Below are 26,272 nucleotides of genomic sequence, written 5' to 3' on the forward strand. Positions count from 1 at the left end.
GCCTTTAGGGTTTCGAGCATCTCCAGAGCGTAAAAGCCCGGGAAGGATGGAGCCTTGCCTCCCCTCCCGCCCGCCTTAAGCTCCTCTGAAGGGATCTGCGAGGCTGAACAAAGAGCGCTGAGAGAAGGGGGGGGGGTGGGGGGGGGGTGTGGGGGGGGCGATTTCCCCCTTCCAATTTGCACCGGGGAAGCAAACAAATAAAAAAATAATTCCCTGCATTGACTGGTTCTGCCACGGAGAGGAGGCAGCCGTGCACGGGGAGGCTGATAATCGTGAACAAAGCCTTTTTATGTGAGGAAAAAATGATGCAAAACGCGCCCCGCTCGAGGTGCTGCAGGTACGGTGAGTGTGTGCAGCGCTGCGGTGCCGGAAGGTTGCGTGGAGTATGATCTGCAAATAAAGACTGCTTGCCTCAATTTGTTGCGTATAATGTTTGAGACACTAATTGCAACCTGCCATTTGAATAAGATGTGCTTTGTGAAACACCTTTGGGAAAGAAGGGGGTGTGCCGCATGCCGGCAGAGCTGCTTTCGGTGTTTAAGATACAAATGTAATGTATTTCCCTATGCTAAGCTGGAACTTTCAGTTTTCCTCTGAATAAAGATATTCTTTGCGTTTCATGTAGGCTTCTTCCTGATATAAAATAGCAGGCTTTCACACAGGAGTGATCATTAACATAAAATCCTGCATTAGAAGGCGAGGTATACATACATATTCTGTAAGTCTTACTTATTCTAGGCTTCTGTCATCCCTTTTCACAATCTGTCAAGCCATTGTGGCTGTGTCAAGGAACCTTTCTCCGTCCTTTCTCAAAGAAATCATTTGCTGTCCAGCATGTGTGCTGCTCCCGGTTCAGCAAACCTACCCCTTTTGTTTTCAGACAGGTTCTTTTTCACAAGGTTGAAGCGCGTATCCTTTCTGTTCTGGCTGTCCCCGTTCCTCCGCAAACCTTTGTCTTCTCCTTGTGAAAGAGCCTGTTTCTTTCCACCCGTGCTGGTTTAGACTTGTGGGGATGTCTAGACTTGAGATGTCAGAACCGATGCACCCAAGAAGAGGTTCAGCTGCAGGATGTGTTTGTTTTCTATAGCTTCTCTCCCTTCCCACCCTACTGGATGACGTGATTATAGCATCTCAGCCCTTGCTGAGAAGAGAGGGAGAATGTGCTGAGAGAGCATTACCTAGTAAAATTGCCCCTGCCATTACTTCATAGATCACGAAGGAGTGAATCACTAACAAAGAGAAAATGGGCATCTCCCCTGCCTGCGATAGAAACTCCCTTCAGTTAGCACAGAGGCAGTCCTGTTCAGTTTGTGGATAGGTGTGTATTTCTGCTGAGAATGTTTCCAAAACATAAGACGTATGGCAAACCTCAAACTCACCACTGTAGCACCTAGGTTTAGGAACCACTGACTTCCTCACCGTGCATTTTATTTCTGCTGTTTGCGAAATGATGCACTTGGCAGTGGGCAGGACCCCAAACTAGATGTGGTACCAAGTCTCACAGCACTCAGGCCACAGCCCTGTGGAGCTTTCAGATGAGCTACACCAGCACCCTGCACCCCTTTGGCTCAGTGAGAGCATTCACAGAGCACAAATAAAGCACACGAGTGAGTCCTCATGCAGCAGGGCTCTGGGAAGAAAGGTGATTTCAGCAGTCAGGTGCAGTGGTGCAAGTTCCCCTTCTTCATCTCTTGTACCGAGGGACAGGATTTGGTTAACGGCACTTTACAATTTGTTGCACCCATATTGCGGATTGCCTTTGGTGTTTGAGAGAAACCAAAGAGCTGTCATCCTGAGAGTAAAAAGTCACCATTGTTCTGCGGAGCATTTTAGCCCACTTTGAATGCGGAGGGCAGTTCATTAAGCCTGTAACACAGTTTGTTATGTAAAGCAGCATCTGAACCCTGGATTTAGGGATCTGATGTAATTTTTATGGTATGTTATGTCAGTGCCCACTTGGCTGTGCTCTTTAAATATATTCTGACAATAACAAAAATATTCGTCATTTAGTGACCCCTGAGGTCTTGTGCCTGGGCATGAGTGATCACAGTAGTCCCCAAATGAATTGCTGCAGTCTGGGTTAAGAATTCCCTTTATGCTCGTCGTTTTTTAGGAAGCATGCCTTCCTTTTAGCCTGTGTCATGCTGCTTTGTGTATGAGTTAGTGTTTGCTAAGCCATATACCTGGCTTCATGAGAGGAAACGTTTGCTCTTCATACTGACACCAGAGCGGTTCCTGGCCCCGTTTTTGGTGAACAGTTGGCTGAGCTGTGGAAATTGCTAGAAATATCTAAACACAGAAATGGGTGGGTGAGGCCCATTGCACGCTCTGCTGGACTGTTTCAGCAGTCACCCCCAAATGTGGCATTTCACATATATATGTTAGAGATGGGTTTGTTTTTTTAACGGGGTGAGAAGAGGGAGAAGTCAAAAAGACTTGTGAGGACTGTATGATAATGGCTTTCAAAAAGCTGCCTTTTTATTCCTACCAGCTCTACAAACTTGGAAGGTCCTGAGAGAACTTGTAATGCAGCTGCAGCATCTGTCAGATCTGAAATCTGATATGCCGTGATAAGACAAGTGACAGCTAGCTTAAGGGAGGAAAAACTAAAAGGAATGCTCTGATAGCAGTACTTCTCTACAAACTGCGGGATGCTCCAAAGCCCTGAGTGCAGACCTCTTTTACCCTATAGTACAAGGTACTGGCAGTGACAGAAATTTGGAAAACTGATATGCTGGGGTCTCGGGACTAGGTGACTTCCCAAGGTACCTCCTAAACTGAATTAGCTGGTGAGCTGGGTGTTGTATTTGTGTGCCGCTTTAAACTCCATGCGTGTACTTGATTAGGAAATAAAATTATGTGTGTGTTTATATGTACAATTGTTCCCCAGGACTCAAAGATGCTTGCTTTGGTCCATCTGGATTTATTCAGTTGTTTAAACATATGCTTAATTGCTCTTGAAAGTGAGCCGTAAGCATGCTTTGAAGTTAAGCATGTTTTTAGCTGTTTTGCTGAAAAGAGAGAGTCTAAATGCAGGGTACATAGGCTCAGTTGTGGAAAACCCCTGGTGATGTTTGGTGGTGCTGAGGACCTCTGGAGAAAGCATAGAAGTGAACAATGTTCCTTGAAATGACTGGATTGCTTATCCTTCCCCAAACACACACCGAAGGACAGTATGGGTCTCCTTTTTGCTTCATGTACAGGTGTGCTTATTAGCAGCATTTCTGTAATGTATTTTAGCACCTAAGAAAAAAAAACAAAACAGCAAGAGACTGATTTCCACAGGGTGGAGCTGATTTAGAGGGACACTGATGGAAACAAAGGTGGTTTCTTAAGCCATCTGCCTCAGCAGAGGAAAAAGCTTTTCTTTCAGGGGAGGATTTAATCACTGGTTATGCTACTAAGCTGTAGGAGAGTGTTTTGGAAGGACATTCAATGTGGCATTTGTAATTGCTTTCTAGGTGTTGGAAGAAGACTGATGCATCCAGGGGGTTAATTTGGGTTGCTGTGGCCACATGGGTTAACAGTGCTAGCTGTTAAGAAGATTTGAGGTCTTGATTGACCCATTTTACTTTAACTCTAATTGTTTGCTGCTTTATTAGGAAGAATAGATGAGCTAATGCAGTTGCTCCTTATGGTTTTACACTCACTAGTGTTTTTCCCTACAGCAGATGAAACTTAGCTTTGTTCTTTTGTCTTGATTGGAGAGGTGGGGCCTGTCACAATCATTCAAAATGCTAACGAGGCAGCAGTGCCGGTGTTGGTATGCAATATCCAGTGTCTTTGTTAGGGTGCTAATTCAAGAGGAGTTGTGGTGAAAATATGAGACTTAGGCAACCTTGATAATGTAAAGATTTACTAATCTTTGATTCCTCCAATCAGTGAGACAGGTCAGCGCTGGTCGAGTAGTCATGACCAAAATTATAGTACGTGGTTTCTCTTCTAACACTTCAAAACATGTTGGTTTTCTAATTTTATGTAGCGTGGTAAGTATTTGTTTATTTTAGCACATGGTGTCTATCTTCCAGACAAAATATACATGTGTATTTGTACGAGGATGATGCTGACCCTGTTATTACCAGGGGTGTTAGGTAGAGAAAATCAATACAACTGCATTGACTTCATTGAATCTGCACCTGACTTGCACCATCTGGAAAAAGATAATTCCCTTTTCAGTTCTGTCTCCTTGTTAGTGAAAATCTGGGATACTTTTCTACTTAAGGGGAATAATCTGTTTATACCTGGGAATTCCTGGGTTGTGGATTTGTAGGTTGAATTCAGCTCTTCCGGTGAATTCTCCTCCTTCATTTGCAATTGATACTCCTGGATACAGGGATCTGAGGAATATTCCTTGCCTTCTGTTGGTCGAGCCCCCTTGGGAAGAATTAGGAGGAGATTTCTGATAGTAGCACTGCCTAGCCCTAATGCAGTTAGATCTCAGCAGCTTCCAGTGAGTTGAGTCTATGAAAACTTGCTATTCTGTTTGTGAAACATGTCATTTGCTACCCCTGAGGGAGGTTTAAATTAAATTTCCAGTATCTGTTTGCAAAATTAGCTGTATTTAATGTGTATGCAACCTCTGGATGAACAATATTAAAAAAACCGACACAGTAGGCCAATCATGTCAGCTAACTTGGCAGCATTTAATTATAAGACCTATTGATTCAATCAGCCCTATGTTTTCACTTTATTTTCTGGAGAGAATGATAGGGGCTGGTTTCTGGTTCAAACCTAGAAGCTGTCAGCTCTGTTTTGAGGAACATGCATTATCTGGTAGAGCAGCTGCCTTGCCCTGTGAAACTTGCCTCTTTTCCTGAGCTTCTGATCTCGCCTTGCCCCGTGAAACTTGCCTCTTTTCCTGAGCTTCTGATCTCGGGTGCAGTTTTGATGAATGAGGTGAGAAAACGCCTCAAAATGCGAACGTAGGGCAGGGATGTTACAAAAGCTCAGAGCAGAGGTAGGTTTGTGCTTTTGAAACTACTGGCCCCAGGCCAAATTTGATCCTGAGATGAACAGCAGAAGTGCTGCAGACCTTCAAAAGTGACCTGGGTGCTTTACTGCTGGGCCAGAAACCCAGACCTGCTGCCTGTTGGAGCAGATCTGCGTTGCTTGGCCTCCTTCCCTGCATAACTCAACCGTGGCCTTGTCCAGGCTGTGTCCAAAGGAAGCCCAGCTGCCTTTGAGGTGGAGCTAAGTCTCCCTCTTTTTTTTCCTCCCGTCATTTTCTGTGGAAGCTATCTGTAATATGTTGCTAAGCCCATGCAGGCAAATTGCAAGGTGCCGTGCCTCAAGTGTAGGGGCCCTCCTAACCTCAGGGAGGCTTAGAAACTACTGGGGGCTGTGAGGCCAGCATGTTTGCTCTCTGCTGTGAATGGTCTGAAACTGTGTGTTCAAAATCCCTGAATTTTAAGGAGGGTTCAGGTCTGGATCGGAATCCTTATGCTGCGGGGCTTGTGTTTGCTACCAGCTCTTTCTGTGCCAAGCTGTTCTGTTTGCTGCAGCAGCCTTGCTGTGACCACCAGGGCAGGGCAGAAAGATCTGATCCCCCGATGGGGGCCGCGTCAGGGCTCTGGACCCAGGACTGTGCACTGCAGCACTCTGCACTCCGAGCACTCTTAGCCCACACTTGTAAAGGTCAACCTGATTCGCCTATCCCCTTGCTGACTGTGGGACAAAGGGACCCCACAGCCTCCAAGAGCCCCTGCCCCATTCTTTCATCTGCTTCCACGTCATCAGGTAGGATGTGTTTGGGTACCCGCTCCTGCTCTGGCCATGTGGTATCGCTCAGAAAGCAGGGCTGCTACCTTTGTTTGAGCTACTGTGACTATAGCTTGATTAACAGCAGCTGTACGTGTGCAGCCATCGTGCCTCTCAGTGAGGGATCCCTGTTTGCCGGTGCCTGACGTGCTTTTCAGGTGTCCCCGGCTGCTGCTCAGGGGTTGTATCGCAGGGTGTGGTGGGCAGGCTGCTGCTGCTCCTGTTCGCAGCGAGTCTGTGTTCACACAGTTAGGCATTTGCCTGCTTCGCTTGAGTCATGCTGAAATCCATACCAGCTTTTATTTCCCTCAGCAATTAGAAATCATTCAAGAAGGCTGAGGAAAACATCCAGGGGCTTTGAGAGGAGAGACACAGGTGTGTAGCTGAATGATTTGTGAAGGAACATGGTAGCACTGCTCGCTCCTCAAGGGCTGCTCTGGATGCTCAGTAATTCACATCCCACTGTGCTTGGGGTGGACCAGAGCTGAAGCTGGGTGTGCCAGTCCCGTGCTGCTTCCTGGCCTCCACGGTTACCCTGCTGTCCTGCAGCACTTCCCTGCACCTGTATTCCCAAATCTGTGGGAGACAGACACGAGACTAGGAGGGAGGATTATTTTCCAGCTAAATGGACAGAACCAGAAGATGTAACTGCTTGCAGGTGCAGAGGGAGATTTCTGCATGGATTGAGTAAGCTCCTCTAGACTTGGATCAGAGTTGCTCTCAATTTGCACTGGTACGAGGAGAGCAGAGTTTGGCCCTCAGAATGCTCTCCCAGGCTGTCGGTGTGTTCAGAATATGCTGGGGAGCTGGGGTCTGCCTGCCTGGGAGTCCAGAACGGACCTGGTGGAGAGGCTTGGCATGTCAGGAAAGAAAGTGACAAGCTAGGTGTTTTTGTCGCTAGCACCTCCCCCTTCTTTCTCCTATGATTGATTAGATGTCCCATTAAAAAAATTTCCTCCGGGGAAATGATGGAGAAACCCATAAACCACGAGGAAGGAAACTGTATATTCCTTCTGGTTTGGAGAGAGAAAACATACATATTTTGTGGAACGGTAAAGGGAAAGTTGGCAGACACACACGAGAGTAATTAAAAAAAAAAAAGAAGAAAACCACACAACCCTCTCTCTGTGGGGGGGGGAGCAGTTAATAACATGATTCATTCCAAAGAGCGAGGGATGGAGCATGGTAAATAAGGGCTTTCATGCCGTGGTGTTCCGCAAAGTGAAGCTTTTCAGGATATAGAGAGCTGCTTGTGTTTTTGAATAAGACTTAGCAAAATATTGAATGTGAGCATCTCGTATTACCCAGTGCTATCTGTTAGAGCAGATAATAAATCTATGTCTGAGATGTTGAATGCAAGGCATTTGATAATATGATAATATCTGTAATTTAACAGTCTGCCAAAATTAGCAGCAGTGATTTATAGCTAATATTTATAATTCTTCAGTTAGATCACTTAAATGGCATGCTACTAGTGTTGCTTAAAACGGTGTCAGTATTTGGATTGCACCATGAAAACTAAAAAAATATTAAACGTGTATTTCAGTGTGAATAATTGAGAACTTCTTTTAATGGAACGCTTGGGGGGAAAAAATATCTGTAGTCAAGCTGCATTTGCTTACAGTGACCTCTAGTATAATGCTATTTCTATTGGCGTGAAAGCTGATTTCAGTCAGGTTTTCCCTTCTCGTTGTCATCTGCTGTTAGCAATAAGTGGAATTAATAATATGTTGCAGTGTTTTAATGAATTAATGGCTACCATCACCCTCGAGTTAGAAGCACACTTGATCACCTTTACAACAGCGTTATTACATTGATTCTGCACGTGCCCGGGTGGCTGTGTGTGTCTGTTTAGATGTCTGGGGATTTGACACGCGTGTGACCTGGCAGGAGGGGGCCAGCCCTGACTGGGATTATCACTGGGATCTGCCAGCAGGCGCAGGAGCCAGGCGGGCCGTTCTGCTCACCCACCTCTGTAGCCCTCGTGTCTGTTTCGTTGTCTTCTGGGTGAGGGATGACTCGTGCAGGTGCTGCCCATGTTGCTTGATGTGTAATCATGGTGCTTTTCAGCTGTCTGGTTTGGCTGGACTAAGTCATCTTGGAAGCCCAGATTGCAAACTCAAATTAAGGCACTGGCAGCCAGCCAAGGAGCGCCTGCGGGAGCGATGCTGTGTCCAAAGCTTGGGGAGGTCGGCAGCCCCAAACGGAGTCTGTGCTACCTGAGGGGCTTAGTGCGGTGTTCCCAGGTCTGTTCACTGCCTACTGGCTAAGTATCAGTCTGTTGCTTCTAACTTTCGGAGTTTGTTGGTTCCAGGGATGCTTGGGTCAGTCACAAAATCTTGCTGTGAAATCCTCGCGTGAACTTGACCCTGCTCGTTGCCCTGTAACACCAGTGGATATGTACGCTGCTGATGAGAGAGTAGCCTTTGTAACTGACTTCTGGAAGAGGCTGACAGCAGCAGTTTGTTTGGTGCGGAGTGAGTACCTTCCTGTTTTGACAGGTCGATTTGATTTGCTAATCCTGAGCCAGCAGATAGAAATGCTGATGACTGTTACAGGGCAGATGCTCCTTTTTTGGGTGGGGTCACGCCTTCTGTTTGCTTCAGGTGCTGGGGCAGAGCATCGTGGTGATGGTAGTACTTAGAGTAAGTTACTTGTTTACACTTCAAATTAAGTGTTTTAGGACTAAATTTATTTTACAGCCTATTACAAGCAGGCAGAGGGAATAAGAATTTAGGAAAAAATATTGGGCAAACCTAATGGTTTCCATACTTCAGGATATGGAGCTACAGTTAGTGCAGAGCTGGCGTGATGGGTCATTTGTCTGAAATATCCTTGTGGTCAGCACCAGGCGATGGGTTTGCCCCTCTTGCCCTGTCATTCTCACATGAATTTCAGTTCTGAAGTTCCAGTCTTTTGGCGAGATCTGACTCATTTTTGTTTCTAATTTGTTTTATATCTCATAGTAAGATTTTTCTGAAGAGGGTGTTTGTTTTTTTTTTTTTTTTTTTTTTTGCATTTTAAACTAGTGTAAGATCAGCATCGGTGGCATTGCTTACCCAGTGTGTGATGGGGTAAGTGATCTGCTGCTGTCCTGGAACGGGCAGGAGGATTTTATGATGTACGTGTGCTTCCAGTGGAGCCACCACTCAGAAAAATACCAAACCATGGCATGCATCGTGTAGTCACCTGTCTGCACTTCCCTTGGAGAATTACTACTTGAGGTGCAGTATGGTTTTTCTGTCTCTCATCTGGCAGTGTTTTGGTGGTTTTGTCTCACGTGCCAAAGGGAGAGGAAAGGTAAGTGAAATACTAGCTTTCTTCTGGCGGGGGAGTGATCTATGCATGTATTTAAAAGGCAAAAAGGGAGGTCTGATGCATGCATTACATTTTTCTTTGAAAAACTTGGTGGGGAGACTAGTTTCAGCTGTAGCTCTAGGGTTTATTTTCAGAGTTGATGCAACAGTAGGAACAGAATTTGCCTGTCCAGGACGTTTGGACAGACTGTTGTACAATAGATATAAAGAAGCAGCTGTCTCCATATGCTCCCCTCTTCTCGCCATCCAAACACAACTTTCTTTTGCGCTCTGTTCCCCTCATGTGTTTGCAGTTTGAAAGTCTGGCGTACCTACTGTCTGCTCTGCTGCCCTTACCTGCAGGCAAGGCATGATCCAGATCAAAGCGTCGTCCTCCTGGATTAGTAAACAAGCCCTGCCCCGCGCGTGTGTCACTAGGCAGATGAGTAGCTCCCTGAAGAATGTTTTGAGGATTGCGAAAATAATTTTTATACAGAGAGTTTCTGCTATAAAAGAGATTAAAATATGCAAATAGTCAAATGAGCAAGCAAGTGTGCCTCAAGACTAAAGGTGCTGTGTCTGTAGTCACTTGTTAATATTTCCCTTTCCATGCTGGATTTGCTTCGCAGCTGAGTTTGAAAATGCTTCAAAACTGGCAGTAGAGCTGAGCTATTTCCCCTGGTAGTGTAGTTCTGGTTTCCTCTAAGTGTGTCTGTCTCTCCATTTGTTGCTTTTCAGTTTAGTCACTCATTTTACATTGAAACAGCTCTGGGCAGAGCTCTGCATAAATAAGCTCATGATAAAAAAGTTGGGTTCGCTTTCCAAATAATTAGATGAAACTATGGAAGAAGAACCTGTGATATTCTCCCACTGGACCCTGTTTTGAGATGTGGAGGTGCTCCTCCAGTAACTGCTGTTTTTTTTTTAACCCTGAGGACAGCTGGAGCATCGAGGCTGACTCTCCAGAGCTCCCCAGCCCTGCATCCCTTTCTGTGTGCTGCAAGCAGTCCGCAAGCCTTTTCTCTTTGCTGTAGCAAAATTCAGGAGATGCTCTGTGCACCCCGAACATCAGTGCAGCAGCAGGGTCCCCTCTGGCCTGTCAACCGGTGGGAACCTGGAGCAGCCTCCCCTCTGAGCAGCCTGGGACGAGGTCTCTTGGCAGCCCGGGCTTATCTCAGCTGTGCCTTGGGGGTCCTGCCCTGCCTGCTCCCACGGCGCCTGGTCCTCGCCTGACCCCGTGGGAAGGCAGCTCGGGAAGCGGAGCCAGGGCAGCCCCAGCACTGTGCAAAAAGGGCTCGCTCGCTGCCAGCCCGCTGCCCTAAAATGCTCCAGAGTGCTGGCGAAAGGGACGGGCAGGGGTTTGTATCCGGGAGCTGGAAGGCCTTTGCTTGTCGGAAAGACAGGGACTTTAGGGAAGTTAATGCCCCCTTTTGAAAGTAAAAACCGGGATCTAACCTCCCTGCATAGGCTGTGTCGCTCCTTGAAAGATGTCAGATTACACTGTCTGACAAGCTTATCCCGTACTTTTTCAATCACCTCTTTACATGAATAGTTCTGTTAGTTCTCAAACACTACCCTAGTTTTTTATTTTTTTATTTTTTTTTTTTTTGATTATAAGTGAAGGGCAGAAGATGCGGGGCCACCTTGGAAATGTTGTACTTGGCTCCCTTCCTGCTGACGGTCAGAAATACACTCGGTGCCGTCTTTTGCTGGTAGTCACAGGGAGGTGTGTGTGGTAAAAAGCAACCCTTCCAGGCTTTCTGCTGCAGGCAGAAAAGCAACCTGCTTGCAAGAAAGCCCTTGCCTGTGTCTTTAATGGAGGAGTGTCCCGAGGTGGAAATTGCTGGCCTTAGATTTAGAGGAGGGATGTGTGCCTCGAGGAAAAGCTAAGCCAGGAAGCACCTGGCAGCCAGATGGCCCCTTGCGCACTGCATCGTACCCACACCTTCATTAGGGATTACCCTGGCTGTCTCCGGGTAATAGATTTAGAGGTTTGGGGTCACTGAGAATTAGAAAATTGTGGCCAGTTGCAATTAAACCTAAGTTATTTTTAGAGGACAAAGAGCCGAGCTGGAAGCTGACTTAGAGCTACTTGAAATGTTAGGGCTTGCGTGGTGTTTTCCAGGTGCCCAACAAAAGAGCCCGTGCTCTTTGGTCTGACACAAAGCAGCGTGGGGTGGTGGCAGGTGGGCCAGAGACAGCACCGTGGAACTGGTATTATTGCGCTCCCCTCGGGCAGCTGGCTTTGGGGCTTTCTGAACAGTTATGTGAGCAGCACAGAAGGGTTGCAGGCTGCCCAGGCCGTTAGCAGGGTAGGAACGTGTGCTTTGCACTGTGATTTACAGAAGCATCACTCGGTGTCTTACACTAACGTTTGGTCTGTATTTCATTTTGTATTTCCCCTTCAGTGTGCCTGCAATTCAGAAAATGCAAACTCATGTAGTTTTTTTTTTTAATTGTGCTAACACGCATCCTTTCTGTGCTGCTGACCAGTCGGCAGCAGCAGGTGGAGGCACGTGGTGGGGCAGGAATTCAGGCTGGCCCCATGCGGGTGCTCAGAAGTGGTTGTGAGGAAATTGCTCTCCCTCCTACAGCCCCCGTACTTGCCTGCCTACGCGGGAAGGTGAAAGAGGCACGGCAGGACTGAGATGCGTGGGTGGGTTTCGGCTGCCTCACTGCAGTGCTGGAGGACGGGAGCCATTTCTGGGAGTCCGTGGCCCTCATCTTCAGGCTCTGGCTGAGTTTGGGGCTGATGCAGCCCTTCCCTGCTTGGCAAGGGCTCTAGGTAGGTCGTGGGCACGAGGTGCCAGGCACAAGCTTTGGTAGTCTTGTGGCTGTGCGAGGTGTGATTGCCTTCCTTACAGACGCTTTGGGGCATCCGCAGGAAGCTCGAGTGGGTTGTTCATTGCTTCCGTTCTCGTGCCACTGATGGGATAATAAGAGTATTACTGGCTTTTGTCCACTATATTCCCTGAGCATCTTCTTTGCAGACAATAGATCTTGTCGCTTTCATTTTAAAACTTGCTCAGCATAACTTGAAAGCATTTACCATTCAAATACCACTTTAGTTAGCTGTTACTGTTTATATTGCAGTCTGTTGTGAATTTCCTGCAGTGAGTTCTGAGGAATCCGACTCAAAATCCATGTTTTAAATATAATTTCAGTTCTCAGGTTTCTACCAGTGGGGTTGGTCCTGCAGCTGAGATCCCTGTTAAAGACAAGGTAACTTGCATTGCGCAATGGAAGTGTTGAGTATATTTTTTTAAAGATGAGCCAGTAACACCCTACCACATGATGTGGTGCGGCCACATGAATATGGAACAACTCTGTCATGAAAGGGTGGATCAAGTTGTTCAGTAAGTCTTTTCTTTTTCTAATCTCTGTGAATCTGGAAGACTATATAGCATTTCTTATTTTAGCCATGGGAGAGGAAAAATAAATCTCAGTTCTTGAAAGCTACTGCCCCAGGTTAGACAATCTTTACATTAACAGTTTGTTATCCAGAGAGGTACAGAGGTTTGAATATCTTTTTTTTTTTTTTTTTTAGTGGACTGATTGTGTCTTTGACCTGTATAAAGCCCCACAGCAGCATCTTAGAAAGAAGAACAGGGAGAATGTGCTCGGAGGATTTACTGTGCTGCTGTTGTTTTTCCCCAGAGAGGAACCCAGCTGTTTGGAAGCTGAAATAAAAATGTAAATTATGAGACAGGCATAATTAGGGCACTTCCTTGAGACAATGTCTCATGCAGGCAGCTTCAGTCCTTGGAGGGTGTGTGTTTTTAATAACAAAGAGGTGTTCAAGCAGTAATGAAGGGGGGGGTGAGGAGCAGCTGCGTGCTGTGATGGTGCTCCCCAGCTCAGGAAAGTTGTGACAGAGCAGAGAGCTTGTGCTTTTCCCCTGCCAGATCTGCTGGTAATATGAGTAAACCTGGTGAAGACTTAAGCTTCTAAATGTGAATTACTGCTCCACTAACACTGATACTAACAACAAGCAGAAGATGCTGGTATGCATCCTGTGCCATACATTTTGTATGGTATTTGTGGAATCAAAATGTCGTACTTGGGGACTTGAAAGAACAAACCTCAAGCTAGTCCTTAAAGGGGCATACTTTGTAGAGACATAGAAAGCAGAAAACCAGGCACACTGATTGTGTTTTTGGTCAGGGGGTTTTGAGTTAATTGTAGGGCAGGAGGCCTGAGCGTGTATGAAGTGGTAGGGAGAGTGGGAGCTAAGCTGTGGTTGGAACGGGCCTGGAGGAGCAGGCTGGGATGGTTCCCAGCTGGAAGCTGTCTGCAGTGTTTGTCGCTTTTCCCTATTAGGTTTTTGGCACCTGCTTTCACACTGTCAGGAGTGCTGCACATCTGTGTAGAGGTGCTTAAAGCTGTGTGTGTGTCTGACAGCTTTGGGATATCAGCCTGATAGGTGTGCAGCTCCCTTTCCTTGTTTCTGCACACTTCTTTTTTTTCCAGTAAGTCCTGTGATGTAATTATGTATGGGATGTTAATGGTAGAATAGTTTCAAGACTCCAAACTTGTACCCTCTTAAGTAGTAGTAACTAAGGTTTATAATATTACCTTGCCTAGGGAATGCGGTGAAGTACTTTGCCTTCTTCGGGTAAGTTTGATACAGATGTTCATGATCTAAAGAGATCTTAAATGGTCTGAGTTTTATTGCTAGGGCCTGCCTACAGTTTCAAAATGGAGAGAGACCCCTTTCAGCCTGGCTTCTTAACAGTGCTATGAAGCGGTGGTGTGTTTGATGTAGGCATGGTCTTGTACACTGATGTTTAACTTTGAAGGCTAAGAGGCATGAATAATGTTAGAGTGGTGTTTTAAAACAGCATTTTTTTCACACTAGCTAGCTTAATACATTAAATCACTTTAAACATTGAAGAAGAAAACAAAGCAGATTTTTTTTTTCCATTCTAAAAAGGCTGTGGTTTAATTTTGGTTTTGCCATTTAGATTTCTATGGTGACAATTGGTAAAGTCATGCTGCTTGTCAGATGGAGAAGTACATGTTTGTAAAATGTCATTTAAGATAACTGGAAAATGCCTGGCTGAGCTGATGCCCATTTTATTTTTTATTAATTTTATTAATTTTATTTTTTTGTGATCTGCTGGAGTCATATAAAGGTCTGCTTTAAATCTTGTATATTCAGGATTTTTTTTTTTATTTTAGGGATGAGACTGGTATATAGGGGACTTTCCACAAGAGCCTAATCCTGAATCTGACAGTTTTGTAGGGATAGCTGCATTTCTGTCAAAGTTTTAAATCAACACCTGTCCCTTACTAGAGAATTATCTCTGTTCCCCAATGCCATCTGTTAGTTACCAAAAATTCTGCAGAAAGAATTTTTTTTTCTTCTAGAGTGCTGAGGGCGTCAGGATTTCTTACAGAGCTGAGCTGCATCCCTCTGAAGTTCCCCAAGGCTTTCCTGTGCTGCTCAGTGTAGGTGCCTTTTATTAATTCTCAGCCAACTTCCCATTTTACAGCCTCGTTCTTGCAAACATTTAGGCATGTATATGTATGTAAGCGTGCACATATATAACTCCACTGGGCTGAATGGAACTTGTTATCCAAATACCACTGGAGTTGAATACTCGGACAGTGCTAAGTAGGAAGTGTCAGCAATAGGGCCGTTGCTGTCCATACATGAGGGCTGTCACCTGGGCAGTTTCCAAGTGAAACACGTTTCACTTGTAGTCATCAGTGCTGCTTCAGCCAGTGTGCTGCTGAGGCATGTGAATGACTAACTGCGTCCCACCTTCCCATGCTACAGCAATAGCTCCTCCACATACAGAAGGACCATAAATAGGAAGCTTTTCCTATGACAGTAATGACTTCTGGGATAAGAATAACTTAGTACTGTACCAAAGGGAATAAGTTGTTGGAGAGAAAATATTTGGGTAATCTGGCAAACGTGGTATGTAAAAATGTGTATGTAATCTGTCCCATGGAAAACTCTGAGATACGAAGGACAGCATGTGTGTTGAAATACGAACATTCATCTGGTAACCATCTTGATAATCTACTGACAAGAAAACAGCTATTAACTCATCTCACTTGTTTCCTGTTTTGCCCCAAATTGCCCTGCTGACACTTGGGTGACTGTAGTTATTGATAAGTACGCCCCTTGCTCCTCTCCCTCAGTGGCATGGTAGCATTTTTGGTTTTACAGACTGTAACTACGAGGACCTTAGTAGGCAGAAAGAGGTTTTGTTTGTTGCTCTGAGAGGGGGAAGGCTCCATGGTCTGTTCCCTCTGCACTGGAGGAAGGTCTGTGGTTGTAAAGTGCTTGTCAAGCGCTGCACTGATCTGAAGGAAGGCAGCTGCTGTGGAGGACTTCAGCAAGGGCCCTGGCGTTTTAGCATGAATCCAACTGGAGAGAAGGACTAAATGATAGCAAAACGATGATATGTGATCTAGGTTGTGTTTGATTCAGTGAAAAGAGCCATGTATTGTTAAATAGCATCTTGCATTGAAAAAGTTTCAGAGGGCACACTGTCTGTTGTGGAAGAACCCGTAATCCTCACAATCCTCACCAATGTGGTCTTTGACTCGCAGACATTTGTTACATGGGACCCTCAGAAGAAATCAAGTAAAGTTAGTACAGCAGCTGTTTTATAACCTGGTCATAGCTCTTGTTTGTTCTCCACAAATCTGGGGCAAGGACGATAAAGACTTGGATGAGATTGTTAGGGATTTGCAGTTTTTTTTCTTTGTCTTTATTCATTAAACCTATTGGAAATAGTAAATTTGCCATAGTTTTCTAGAATGTCCTATGAGCAGCATATAGACCTTGCTAAAGATGGTGTCTTAATTGTTGATGTCTGGGATTTATGATGAGATTCCCTGGGAGCCGAGGGCAGTGTGTAACAGCATTACCCCTCTTCAGAGGGGGAAAGCGTAGATCCCTCGGAGCATCACTTGCCAATTGCTGTGTGTAACTTGGGGCAGTGACTTTTGGGGAGGAGGAGGGAGGTCTCCCACTTGATTGGGCCATGAATGTAAGCAGGCAAATGCGTGTAAAAATGTAAGTGCATATGTAAAGGTAAGCATTCATATTGCTTTTCTGTACACTGAAGTAGCAGGGAGAGATCAGCTTGTGCTAGTTGAGCCTAACCACATTGTTTTAAAGAGAGCTGATATTTCTAATTACTCTTGCTTTATGTAGTATGCTGCAGACTTGATGGTACAACAGTTGGGACCAGACGGTAGAGTCTGGATTGCTTGTTATGAGTGTGATAGTTATTTTCCAGTAAAATAGCTAGCAGGCTTTATGGCTCTTGATGTGTCAGTGGAGGGTCACCTGCTCAAATGCTGCTAAACCAGGCTGCTGTTTGGGTGTAAGTGAAATCTTTGCCCGAATTACTTGTTGGCCATTAATTAATCTCTAGTTTACTGGATTAGAATTTAATTTTGGCATTTGGTAATGAAAGCCAAAATTTGTTGTTGTTTTTTTTTGTGTTTTTTTTTTTTTTTTTTTTTTTTTTTTTACGCTGGTGATTTGAGGCCCAAGTCTTCTAGCAAAAGCCAGGCTATCTGTGGCTAATCAATGCAGGCATGTGAGGTCCCAGTGACTTCACTGGGGTGAGGAGGAGTCTGCTTGTAGGCTATGTTGCAGGATTAGCAACTAAAGCATGATTATGTGCTTACCGGCGTGATTATTCCCTTTGTTGCCCTTCGGACAGTGCATACCCTGCTGTGGCATTGTCCTTAGACCTTTCAGGCCTGTGGGGTAAAACTTACCCCGTTCTTATGAACTTATCTGTTCCTGCTCCCCTGCTCCTGGCTTCCTGCATTACTTCTGAGGCAGAAGGAGGCTGCCTTCTTCTGGGCAAATGGTACTTTGCATCTCCTCTGTTGTGCAAGGATCTCTGGGTCATCTTGTTGCCTTCTTTAGTGTTTGAGCTGAAGAGTGTTGCTCTAAGCATAGGGTCTTAAAGCCCTAATGCTCTTCCCAGCGGCACTGCTGATAGCACTGTGAACTGCCCAGGTACTGACCTCCCGATTCATAAACTTTCATCAATGCACATCATAAACTTGAATCCCATGAGCCAGCTCCAATCAGCAGCTGAATTGGGGCCAGACTCATTAGGGGAACCAACAAGTCTCTCTTTGAATGCAGGGCACACAGAGGAGAAAAGGGCAGGTCTTAAATCAGTGTATGGTTTGATTGTTTTTATTTTCCCAGAGGCCCTGAAGCAATGTAATGCAGGTTTTTCAACGCTGACATCACAAAATGCTGGGACGTGCTGCCAAGTTCATGTGGGTGGAGAAGAAAGGTGGTGTTCTCAATTCTTACAAACACTTGTGCTTCTGTTCTCAAGGAAGAAAAAAGGAACAAACTTTCCTGATGATTCTCTGAGAATGTAAATGCCACATGAGCATTTTGGCTAAAGGCAGAAATGGCATTTCCTGTGCTGACTTCACTGCTCAATTGTCTTGTCCTAGTTATGTAAGTTGGGTTTTATCAACTGGAGCATGTGTATAGAAAACCAGTTGGAGAACTCTGCGAGTCATTTATCACCTCCTCACATTTTCCAGCAGAATTACTCATACTCGTGGTTGCACTGAAAAGAGTGTTCAGGTATTCTGCGTCAAAGGATTTAAGTTGCATCCCTTCACTGGTAAACTGAATATTTTTTTGTTACTATCTCTGATATTTAGGCTGCAAAACCTGAAAATTAGCATGAACATCTATCATTTTTTTTAAGAAAGCAACTCAAAAGCTTTTTGTAATCACATCACTTCTTGATAAGAGGGAGAATTGTTGGGCTAAAGTCATTCTTGGTGAAACTTCAGTTCTCTCAGTAGATGAGAAATTAATCTTCACACTTACATTTACATCTGCTACAGATTGCGGCATGGGAGGGATGCTTGTCACCAGTTTACACGCATCATTTGCTTTAGAACGGTATACTGACAAGCCTGATAGACTGTTTTCTTTATTGTAACCAAATCTGAAGATGCTTTTCATTCAGACTTCCTTACGGAAATGAATTATGATGCTTATGTAAAGGGTATGCAGGCGAGTTCCTTAAAAGAGCACGGACAGTCACTTTCTGACTACTTGAGAGTGCCCAGCACAGCCTGAAGGTGGAGGCACTCCTCAGGGGCTGTTCAGTCAGGTGGAATCACAGCAGGAGAGGTTTAGGGCTGCCTGGACTCTCAGGGCTGTCTGGTTTGCTCTCCTTTTGTCTGTCGTTAAGCGCTTGCACTTTTGCTGCGCTGATATGAGATGGTCTTTTAAAGATGCTTTGTAGTTTTTCTTAATCTTGTTGTCAAGTGCACTCTATAAAACGAGTGTTTCACTGTTGCAGAGCTCTGAGATGCTGCAGGGCTTGGGCAACGTTACTTGAAGTAATAATGACAAACTAAGTTCCTGGCAAGCAAAGGAAGGGGCTGAGGGAAGAAGACAAACAAAAAGCCTCCAGCCTCAAGTGGAAAAGAGGGCACATGGTTTAGTATAGCTAAATACGTGTGAATCTAGAAGGTTCTCCTGAAGTTGCATGTATCTGTTGGAGTGGGGAATTGTATAGTGGCTTCAGCAGAGTGGAATATGAATGGAAGGACACGTTTGGCTTTGCCTCTTTTTGCATGCCCACCCTGAGTGTGCTTGCAGGTGGGAGCTGTTAGCAGTAGAGCTGTTGATCACAGCAACAAAACCGGCTTGTTCTGCTAATCACTGGGGTCGGTAATGGACCGCTAAATCTTGTTTGCTGTAATTGGCCTAGTAGTGCTTTTGAGTCAGTGGGGCAAATAACGTACTCAAGATTTGTCCTGGGATCTTCCTTGCAGGCCACAGGTCTTAGAACATAAACTATTAAATTACTGTAGATGAAACACCAGGGAGATTGGTCTCGGAGTCCCGTGGGGATTGTGGAATTCCAAATGAACTCCTCATAATTTACTTAATCAAAGTGTGTGTGTATTTTTTCAGAAGACATTCCCTTGTGAGAACGCTTTCTGAAGCAGCTAGTGGAAGTGAGGTACAGCTGGGGCTCCCGGCTTCCTTCTGAGAGTGGCAGGCTCCTTCTGCATGCTTCTTTGCTTGCTCTGCGTGATGTGTGGGTGCGTAACGGCCTCACATTGAACCTCCTGCAGGGGCAGGTAGGCCAGAAACCTCAGCACTCAGTAGGGAGGAGGAAAAAAAAATCAGCTTCAAACTCTCCCTGAAGTCCTAGCACGCAATAACTTCTTAACATGACACAAAAATGTCCATGGGTCAGAATAATTGTGCTGTTACAGTGCCTTGTAGAAAATGTGCTTTGCTCCCAGTTTCCCCCATTCTTGCTCTTCCCTTTATAGTTAATGCTGCAAGAGTTTTTTGTTAGTCATTTTTCTTCCAAAACACAAATGCTACTCTGCTTTGCAATAAGTCTGTATGTTTCCCAGCCCACCGGATCTGTGGTGTAGGCTACAGTTTGTGCAGTTCAGGTTGAGCAGACTTTGAGCACCGGATCTTTCCTGTTAGCCTGAAAAATGCAGGTTCTCAAAGAAAATGACTACAAACATTTGTTTCTTACGTGGATTGATGTGTTGCCTTCCATGTGCTTGCAGATATGGACGTGGGGCCAAAACTTGTAAGACTGATGTTTTCAAAAGGATCTAAGGGCTTTCGGCATGCATGCCTCTGTGAAATGCAGTGGGATGAACACAAATCCTGATTTTTACTTTATTTTTTGTACACAGTCCCATGAAATCACAAGGCAGCGTGCACGCAACTCCCCGGGGCTTGCTGCTGTGCGCTTGGCATCCCCTCATATGTAACGCCAAGGAGCAGGTTTCCCAGTTGAGCTCCCTGCTTGGATATGTGGCTGCAGGGGGCCGCGTGGGGTGGACCCCTGGCTAAAAACCCTGCATCCCCAGCTGCCTTGGAGATGTCCCAGGGGACCTGGGGCCCTCTGCTGGAGGGGAAGCAGAGTACCTGGGTGTTGGTGGCGGTACGACTGTGGGTGGCTCAGTTCCCTTGATGTGGTACGAGACCAGAGGAGATGAAGGCCTTTAGGTCTTGAGCAGGGGGGGACAGTGTGTCTCCAAAAAATGTCACCATTTCAGCTCATGAAAGAGGAAAAGAGCCTTAGTGGTCATAGGCACCTTTTTTATTTTAATACGGAGAGCATGTGTGAGCTTTTTGCTCAATTAACTTTTCCTAATGCTCTGTAAATTTGCCTTCAATGCATTTGCATTGTGTTCAGATTATCTAATCAGCTTCCAATGACTCCTTTCATTTTCTCCCCCATTTCTCATCTGTGCTATCGTGATGAAAGTCAGTGTTCTACAGCAGTAGGTTTTGTGGTTTGAAAAGACAAGAGCTCTGTTTAGTGGAAGTTGATTTAGTGTCTAAAAATAGAAAAGCCCTGGCTTGTCTCCTGGATCAGGTGGTTATAGTGGTGAAAACCACCTGTCACGGGAGGTTTATGTTTTGCTCCTGGGGAAGTAAGTATTCTGACAAAGAAAAGTATGCAACTTCAGGAAAATGGGAATTGTAACTTCATTAGCATCTGATGTCAACTGAAAAATATATCGAGTGTGCTTAGATATTATAGAACTATTTTTCTGCAGTGAAGACTGTGTATTATAAAGACCTTCCGTATTTTTAGGGATTATAGGATAATAATAACTTGGCAGTTAAAGTTATTTAGGGTTGGAAGCTGGCTTCAGATATATTCTCCTGAGAGTAGATTTCTTTAACCACATCATATAAAAAAAAAAAAGTTATATTTAGAGTGAGATTAAAAAAATTCCTAGCAGTCTATCATCTGGGGCTGGATCTCTGTGATGAGAACTGCTAACTTAAAAGGAGAAATGCAATTTTGTAGAAGTCTTACTTTTTGTGTAGAAATTCTTAAAGTTCATTGGGGATTTCTGGGGCTAGGGTTTTTTTTTACGGTGTCGAAACTTGATGTACTTGCAAGTAGTCCCGATGTGCACAGATTTGAGCTGATATTGGAAGTGCTGGGAGGTGAGGTGCCTGGGTGGCAGGGGTAAGTTCTGGCACGCACCCACCTGCCTCGCCAGAGACATTTGCATTTATGGCTCTGTCCCTGCATGCCACTGGCTTTTAGTGGAGCTGGCTTCTTAGGCAGGCAGGCACTCTGTGACCACGCACGTTTGCGGATGCAGGTCCTGATCCACACAGCAGAACCTTTCTGCTTTCACTCAAGTTCCTGGAAGAAGAGCGGTTTACTCTGAGAAGCCGTGCCTTCACTGCGACTCTGTGGGGGACGGCCCTCCCTTCTCCTGCATCTCAAGGAGAAACGATGTCTGGCACAAAACCTGAGTGATCTCCAAGAAGTCATTCCAGCCTGCTTTGCAGTAATTCTCTCTTTAAGTCCAAGTGTTTTGTTTGGCAAACCAGCAGTAGTGTCAGGCATGTTGAGTGCAGTTTCCTGAAGGAAAAACAAATACCTCCCTTTAATATGGAGAGTTAATTGGTGGTTTTGTTTTGAAAAGAAATTGTTACGCTTTTCTGAAAGCTGGATGGAAAGTCCTGGAAGCACAGGAGCTGGAATAGTGAATGTGCAGCATGAGTGCAATGTTGGAGATACTGTCCTGCTGTGCAGAGACAGACCTGGAGACGCTGCCCTGGGATGTGGAGGTGCCGAAACAACTCCCTGTAAATAACACATCTTGGTGGCTGTTTTGCTGTTTGAATCATTCTTGCATTATTTGTCTAGTCTCAAAGATGGAGACGTAACGTTTAAGGAATTAGCACATGTTTTTCGATCAATAACTGAATAAATTACTGGGGAGCAAGTCATCCTTTTCCATCTGAGATATGCGACCTTTCAGTCCTCGGCCCTTCCAGGGCCCTGCACTCACTGACCAGGGTTGTGTGTTTGAGGTGGCAGCCGAGGGCAATCTCTGCTGACATAAACCAGTGGTGTTTCACAGCTGGAAGGATCGTGTAGCTCCTGCTGGCAGGTTAGGGATGTATGCTAGCCTTTGTCCCCTCTGGTATTGCTAGGCCTTCTCTGCACTTAGACTTGACTTGCCCTTACACAGCAGATACTTGCTGGCAAAAACTGAGTGCTTCACTTTTTTTTTTTTTTTTAAGAGGATTGCAGTCACTTAAAAATGTGAGGGATCAGAAACGGTTGAAAAAGGTTCATCTTCCAGACTTTTGTTTAGCTGAGAGCATCATGTGCCACTAGAGCATCTTCCTTAGCCATTTAAATGCTGTTGCTGCACAGAGACTCACGTTGGTTTCCAGGACTTGCTGAGGGTTTTGCCTTTCACTTGGGCTCAACTTTGAGTTGCTTAGGGAAGTTCTATTAATTTTTTTTTTTTCTTGGTAGGAAGTCCCTCCACTGGGAGCTCAAAGGGCTTTTTTCTGTGTAAGTACAGTTTGGCCCAGCGGGCGGTGCTGATAGACCTGAACCCTGTGTGTCTCACCGCAGCTGCTCAAAACTGGAGCTTGTACCCATAAAGTAGCTACTTTTGTGAAGATAAAATACGTTACATTGGTGTATAGAGGTGAGCTTTCAAGATGGAGGAAGCGCAGTGGAATTTCCAAAACACTTTGTTCCAGGAGCAGAGGTCTCTCTGCAAAGTGAGTTAAGAACAAAGGTTTGCCAGAAAATATGCAGAACAGATACTCTAACTTACTGTACTGATTTTTCTGAACTTCACTCTTCTGTTTCTGTTAAAAAAAAAAAAAAAAAATTATAGTGCTTTCCTATCTTTTTTATGTGCATTGTTTTTAGCTGGAGCATACAACCCACCCTTTAGACAGGTCATCTGTAGAATCACAGCTGTGTCCAGGAGCTCACATCTGGAATATTCTGTCCAGTTTCAGGTTCCCCAGCGTAAGAAGGACATCGATATGCTCTGGAGTCAGTCCAGTGGAGGGCTGCTAGGGTGATTAAGGAGATAATGAGGTATGAGGAGAGACATGCCTTTCTCCTGTCTGGAAGAGAGGAGCCTACAGGGGAGTATTATTGCTGCCTTCTGTGTAAAGACTGGGGCCTCACGAATGGAAACTGGTGCCGAAGATCAGATGTGCTGAGGGCAGTTGGCTGTGGGGTGACTGCAGCCATCAGCTGGAGTTCTGGCATTGACCGACTGCAACAGAGTAACGCAGGTGTTCACCTCGCTCTGTCCCAGTTCACTCTCTGCTGACATTCTCTCCTGGGGAGTTTGCAGTAAGTTGTTGAACAAGGATATACATTTAAATACGAGTGGAGTCGTGGAAGTGAAGAACGGTGGAGGAACATCAGGGGATGTGCAAAACTAGCAGTGTAGCTTTCCATAACACAAGGAATTTTCCTCTCCTGTCCCTGCATGAAGTACCCAGTTTCTAAGAGGAACTCCTCTGTGGGATGTTCTTGGCCTGGGAAAGGCCGGTTGATGTGCCAGGGAAGAAGCTGTAGTGTTGTTGTGAACAGAGAGGGCAGACAGGCCAAGTGGGTCAGCAGAAGATAATAGCACAGATAGGAAGAGGCAGCTTCTGTCTCTGACACTTACAGTTCAGCTGCTGAACAACCACAGGGTCTGCAGGCAAATGGTGACCAAAATAGCTGTTTCTGCACTGCAGCTATTCTCTGGCAGCAGCAGAACATGTCTGCCACTCGGAGGTCACTTTTATTCTCCTCTGGCCAGTCTGTGGGTGACAAATGCTTTTACCAAGATAAAGCTGCTGGCTGTCGCTGCAGCTTGTGCCAAGGTTAAATCTCATCTGCCTGGTTAAGGTTGGCTTCTGGAGGTAGGACGTGAGAAGTGCTGGAGGAAAAAAAAGCAGGAAGCGATCCTGGCTTCAGGTGTGTGTAATGGTTGGACTGTAAGATTTCTTTCTTTAAAAGTTGAGAACATCTTTCAGGAGCCCTTAACAAGTTCTTGAGAGAAGCAGCGCGCTTCGTTTGTGGATAATATCAGATGATTGAGACATATTGCTGTGGTTATGATCTCTTAATCGTTGTGCGTGAGTACAGTTGGGCTCTGCCAGGTCTGAGCAAATGAGCATGGCAGGTGAACATCTGAACGTGGCATTAGTGTGTGTGTCGCCCTAACAGAGCAGAGATCTTTCTGACCCCTGCAATTTTATCTGGTGGGTTCTGATGAGACAGAATTAGTTTAAATCTTGCAGTTTGAGGCAGGCCTGAAGGCTCTGCTTTTGTGTGATGCCACAGCTGGTGATGTCCCCGAGTCTCTTACATCTCCCGAAGACTGCAGCCGGCAGCTGTAGGTTGAGATGCCCCTGCTCACATGGGCTTCAGACGGGGGCCGAGAGAAATTAGTAAGTTCTCTGGGAGTAAAACCTTTTGTTTTTGCTGTCCCAGTGTTACTGCTACACAAAAAAATGTTGATGCATCCTTTGGGGTTGTGCTTGAATAGATGGATCGCGCGCACAGAAATAAACATAGCAGCAGCAAAGGAAGACCAGCCAAACCAACAACAAGCAAAGGAACAAAACAGCTCTGTCTGGCTAGAGATGCTTAATTAGTTCTCCTGTGTGGTCTCCCTTTCATCCTGCTAACACTGCTTGGGTTAGGATTAAAAATAAATACATTGGTATTTCCAAAACATGTAGTATTTGGGTATTGCCCCTTTGGGGAAGGGGGGGCAGCTCTTTAAGTGAGCAACTCTCCAGAACAGAAGGCCTTATAAAATTTATGATGCAGTACATAACTCTGTGAGGTCCTTATTTCATCTGTGGCTCCATGACATGTTTGGTATAAAATAAAAATGGACACTTGGTAAGTTGTTGCACCCTGTTGACTTTTTCTTAGCAGGGTGGTAAGTTTGTTTCCGCTGATGATAATCGTATTATGATTTAAAAAACAAGTTTATTGCAGGCAGTAAAAGTGGTCTTCTGTTAATGGTTTAAAAAAAGAAGTTACATTACACAGTTAATGTTTTAGAATAGTGAAAACCAAGCATATCACTGCTGCCACTGCAAAGCTGGAGGTGCTTCTTACCCATTCAAAAATCAGTATTGAGGACTGACTGCATTATAGGCTTCTTCCCCCATGCTGGGTAATAGGCTGAAAATATTTGGCAGGTTTTTTTTACAGGTGTGCCTTATAGAGCTATTGATTGCCTGGACCTGAAATCCTTCAGGTTATTACTGTTACCTTAATTACAAGGCGTGTGTCTAGACAGATAGTCTTCTGCTGACAAATATATTTGTAGATTTTACATTTTTGGCTAAGATTGATAGGGCTGTGCCAGATGTGCATCAAGACAGCAAGAAGATTTATTTTCCAAGGAGATAACTAGTTTCCTTTGGGCCTCTGGTATTTGGAGCCATAATCCATGAAGCCACTTCTTAACCGGGCTTAAGGGCATAACTGTTATTGCAAAGGAGGCAGTAATACAGGTCCTGGGAGAGAAGCTGAACAACAAATTGACGATTGTTAATCAATACTTTTCTTCCCTTCCTAAATAGAGTGGAAAACAGAGCAGTGTCTGTCAAGTGAGTATGGAAATTATTCTTAATCCTTCTGAAGGGCCTTCTGGTGGTAATGAAAACAGCATACACGGTTAAGAAGAAATAAACATACGTGTCCAGCTGAGAAGCCATGAGGAGGAGATAAGCAAGGCGATAGTAATGGGGCTGTCAGAACCATCTGAAAGCCAAAGGAACAGAGAAGAAAATCAGTTTTGATTCCAGCAGCTAATTTAGGACAAAAGGTCATGGAGGGCAGCAAAACCCAAACTTTACTAGTATTTAGAGTATGTTCTGATACATGCCATGATGTGTATATATATATTATTTTTGTTACTGGACTTGAAGATTTTGTTTAGCTCCTAAAACAGAGCTTTCCCTCTTTCATTCAGCCCTGGGAGAAGTGAAGTAGCTCTACGGAAATCTTAGTGCCTGCAGAGAGATGTCAAGTGGAGCCTGCAGCAAAGCTGAGAAGTGTTCAAGTGACTCTAGAAGCTGGGGCTTAAGTTTTCACATTGCTTACATGGATGCTAAGTGTCCTTGCTATAAAACTGTTTGTGCTGCAGTAGCATCTGCAAGTGAGGCGTGAGATATAGCACAAGTTGTGCTGGGCACTGACTCACCCAGATGGGGTGAACTGGGATTCGCCCTGCCTGGGATTCGCTGATTCGGGGTGGCTGGCCACGTGTATCGAGTGGAATTCAGACCTGCTCACTGCCACGCCAGCGTTCCCAACACATCTGTCAGGTGTTTCCTTTCTGGTGTCCCCCAGCCTGCACGTGTTGGGGGGTGGCTGCCTTTGGAGGACTTTGCTTTGAAACAG

At 45.2% G+C, this 26,272-nt stretch overlaps 1 protein-coding gene across 26 annotated transcripts in view; it reads left to right on the plus strand.

Moving 5' to 3' along the window:
* Positions 1–26,272, plus strand: part of MAP2 (microtubule associated protein 2) — a 197,945-nt gene that overhangs the window by 327 nt on the left and 171,346 nt on the right. The gene's annotated exons all lie outside the window — the stretch shown is intronic.

Source organism: Anser cygnoides, chromosome 6, assembly GCF_040182565.1.
Source record: "Anser cygnoides isolate HZ-2024a breed goose chromosome 6, Taihu_goose_T2T_genome, whole genome shotgun sequence".
Lineage (NCBI taxonomy): Eukaryota > Metazoa > Chordata > Aves > Anseriformes > Anatidae > Anser > Anser cygnoides.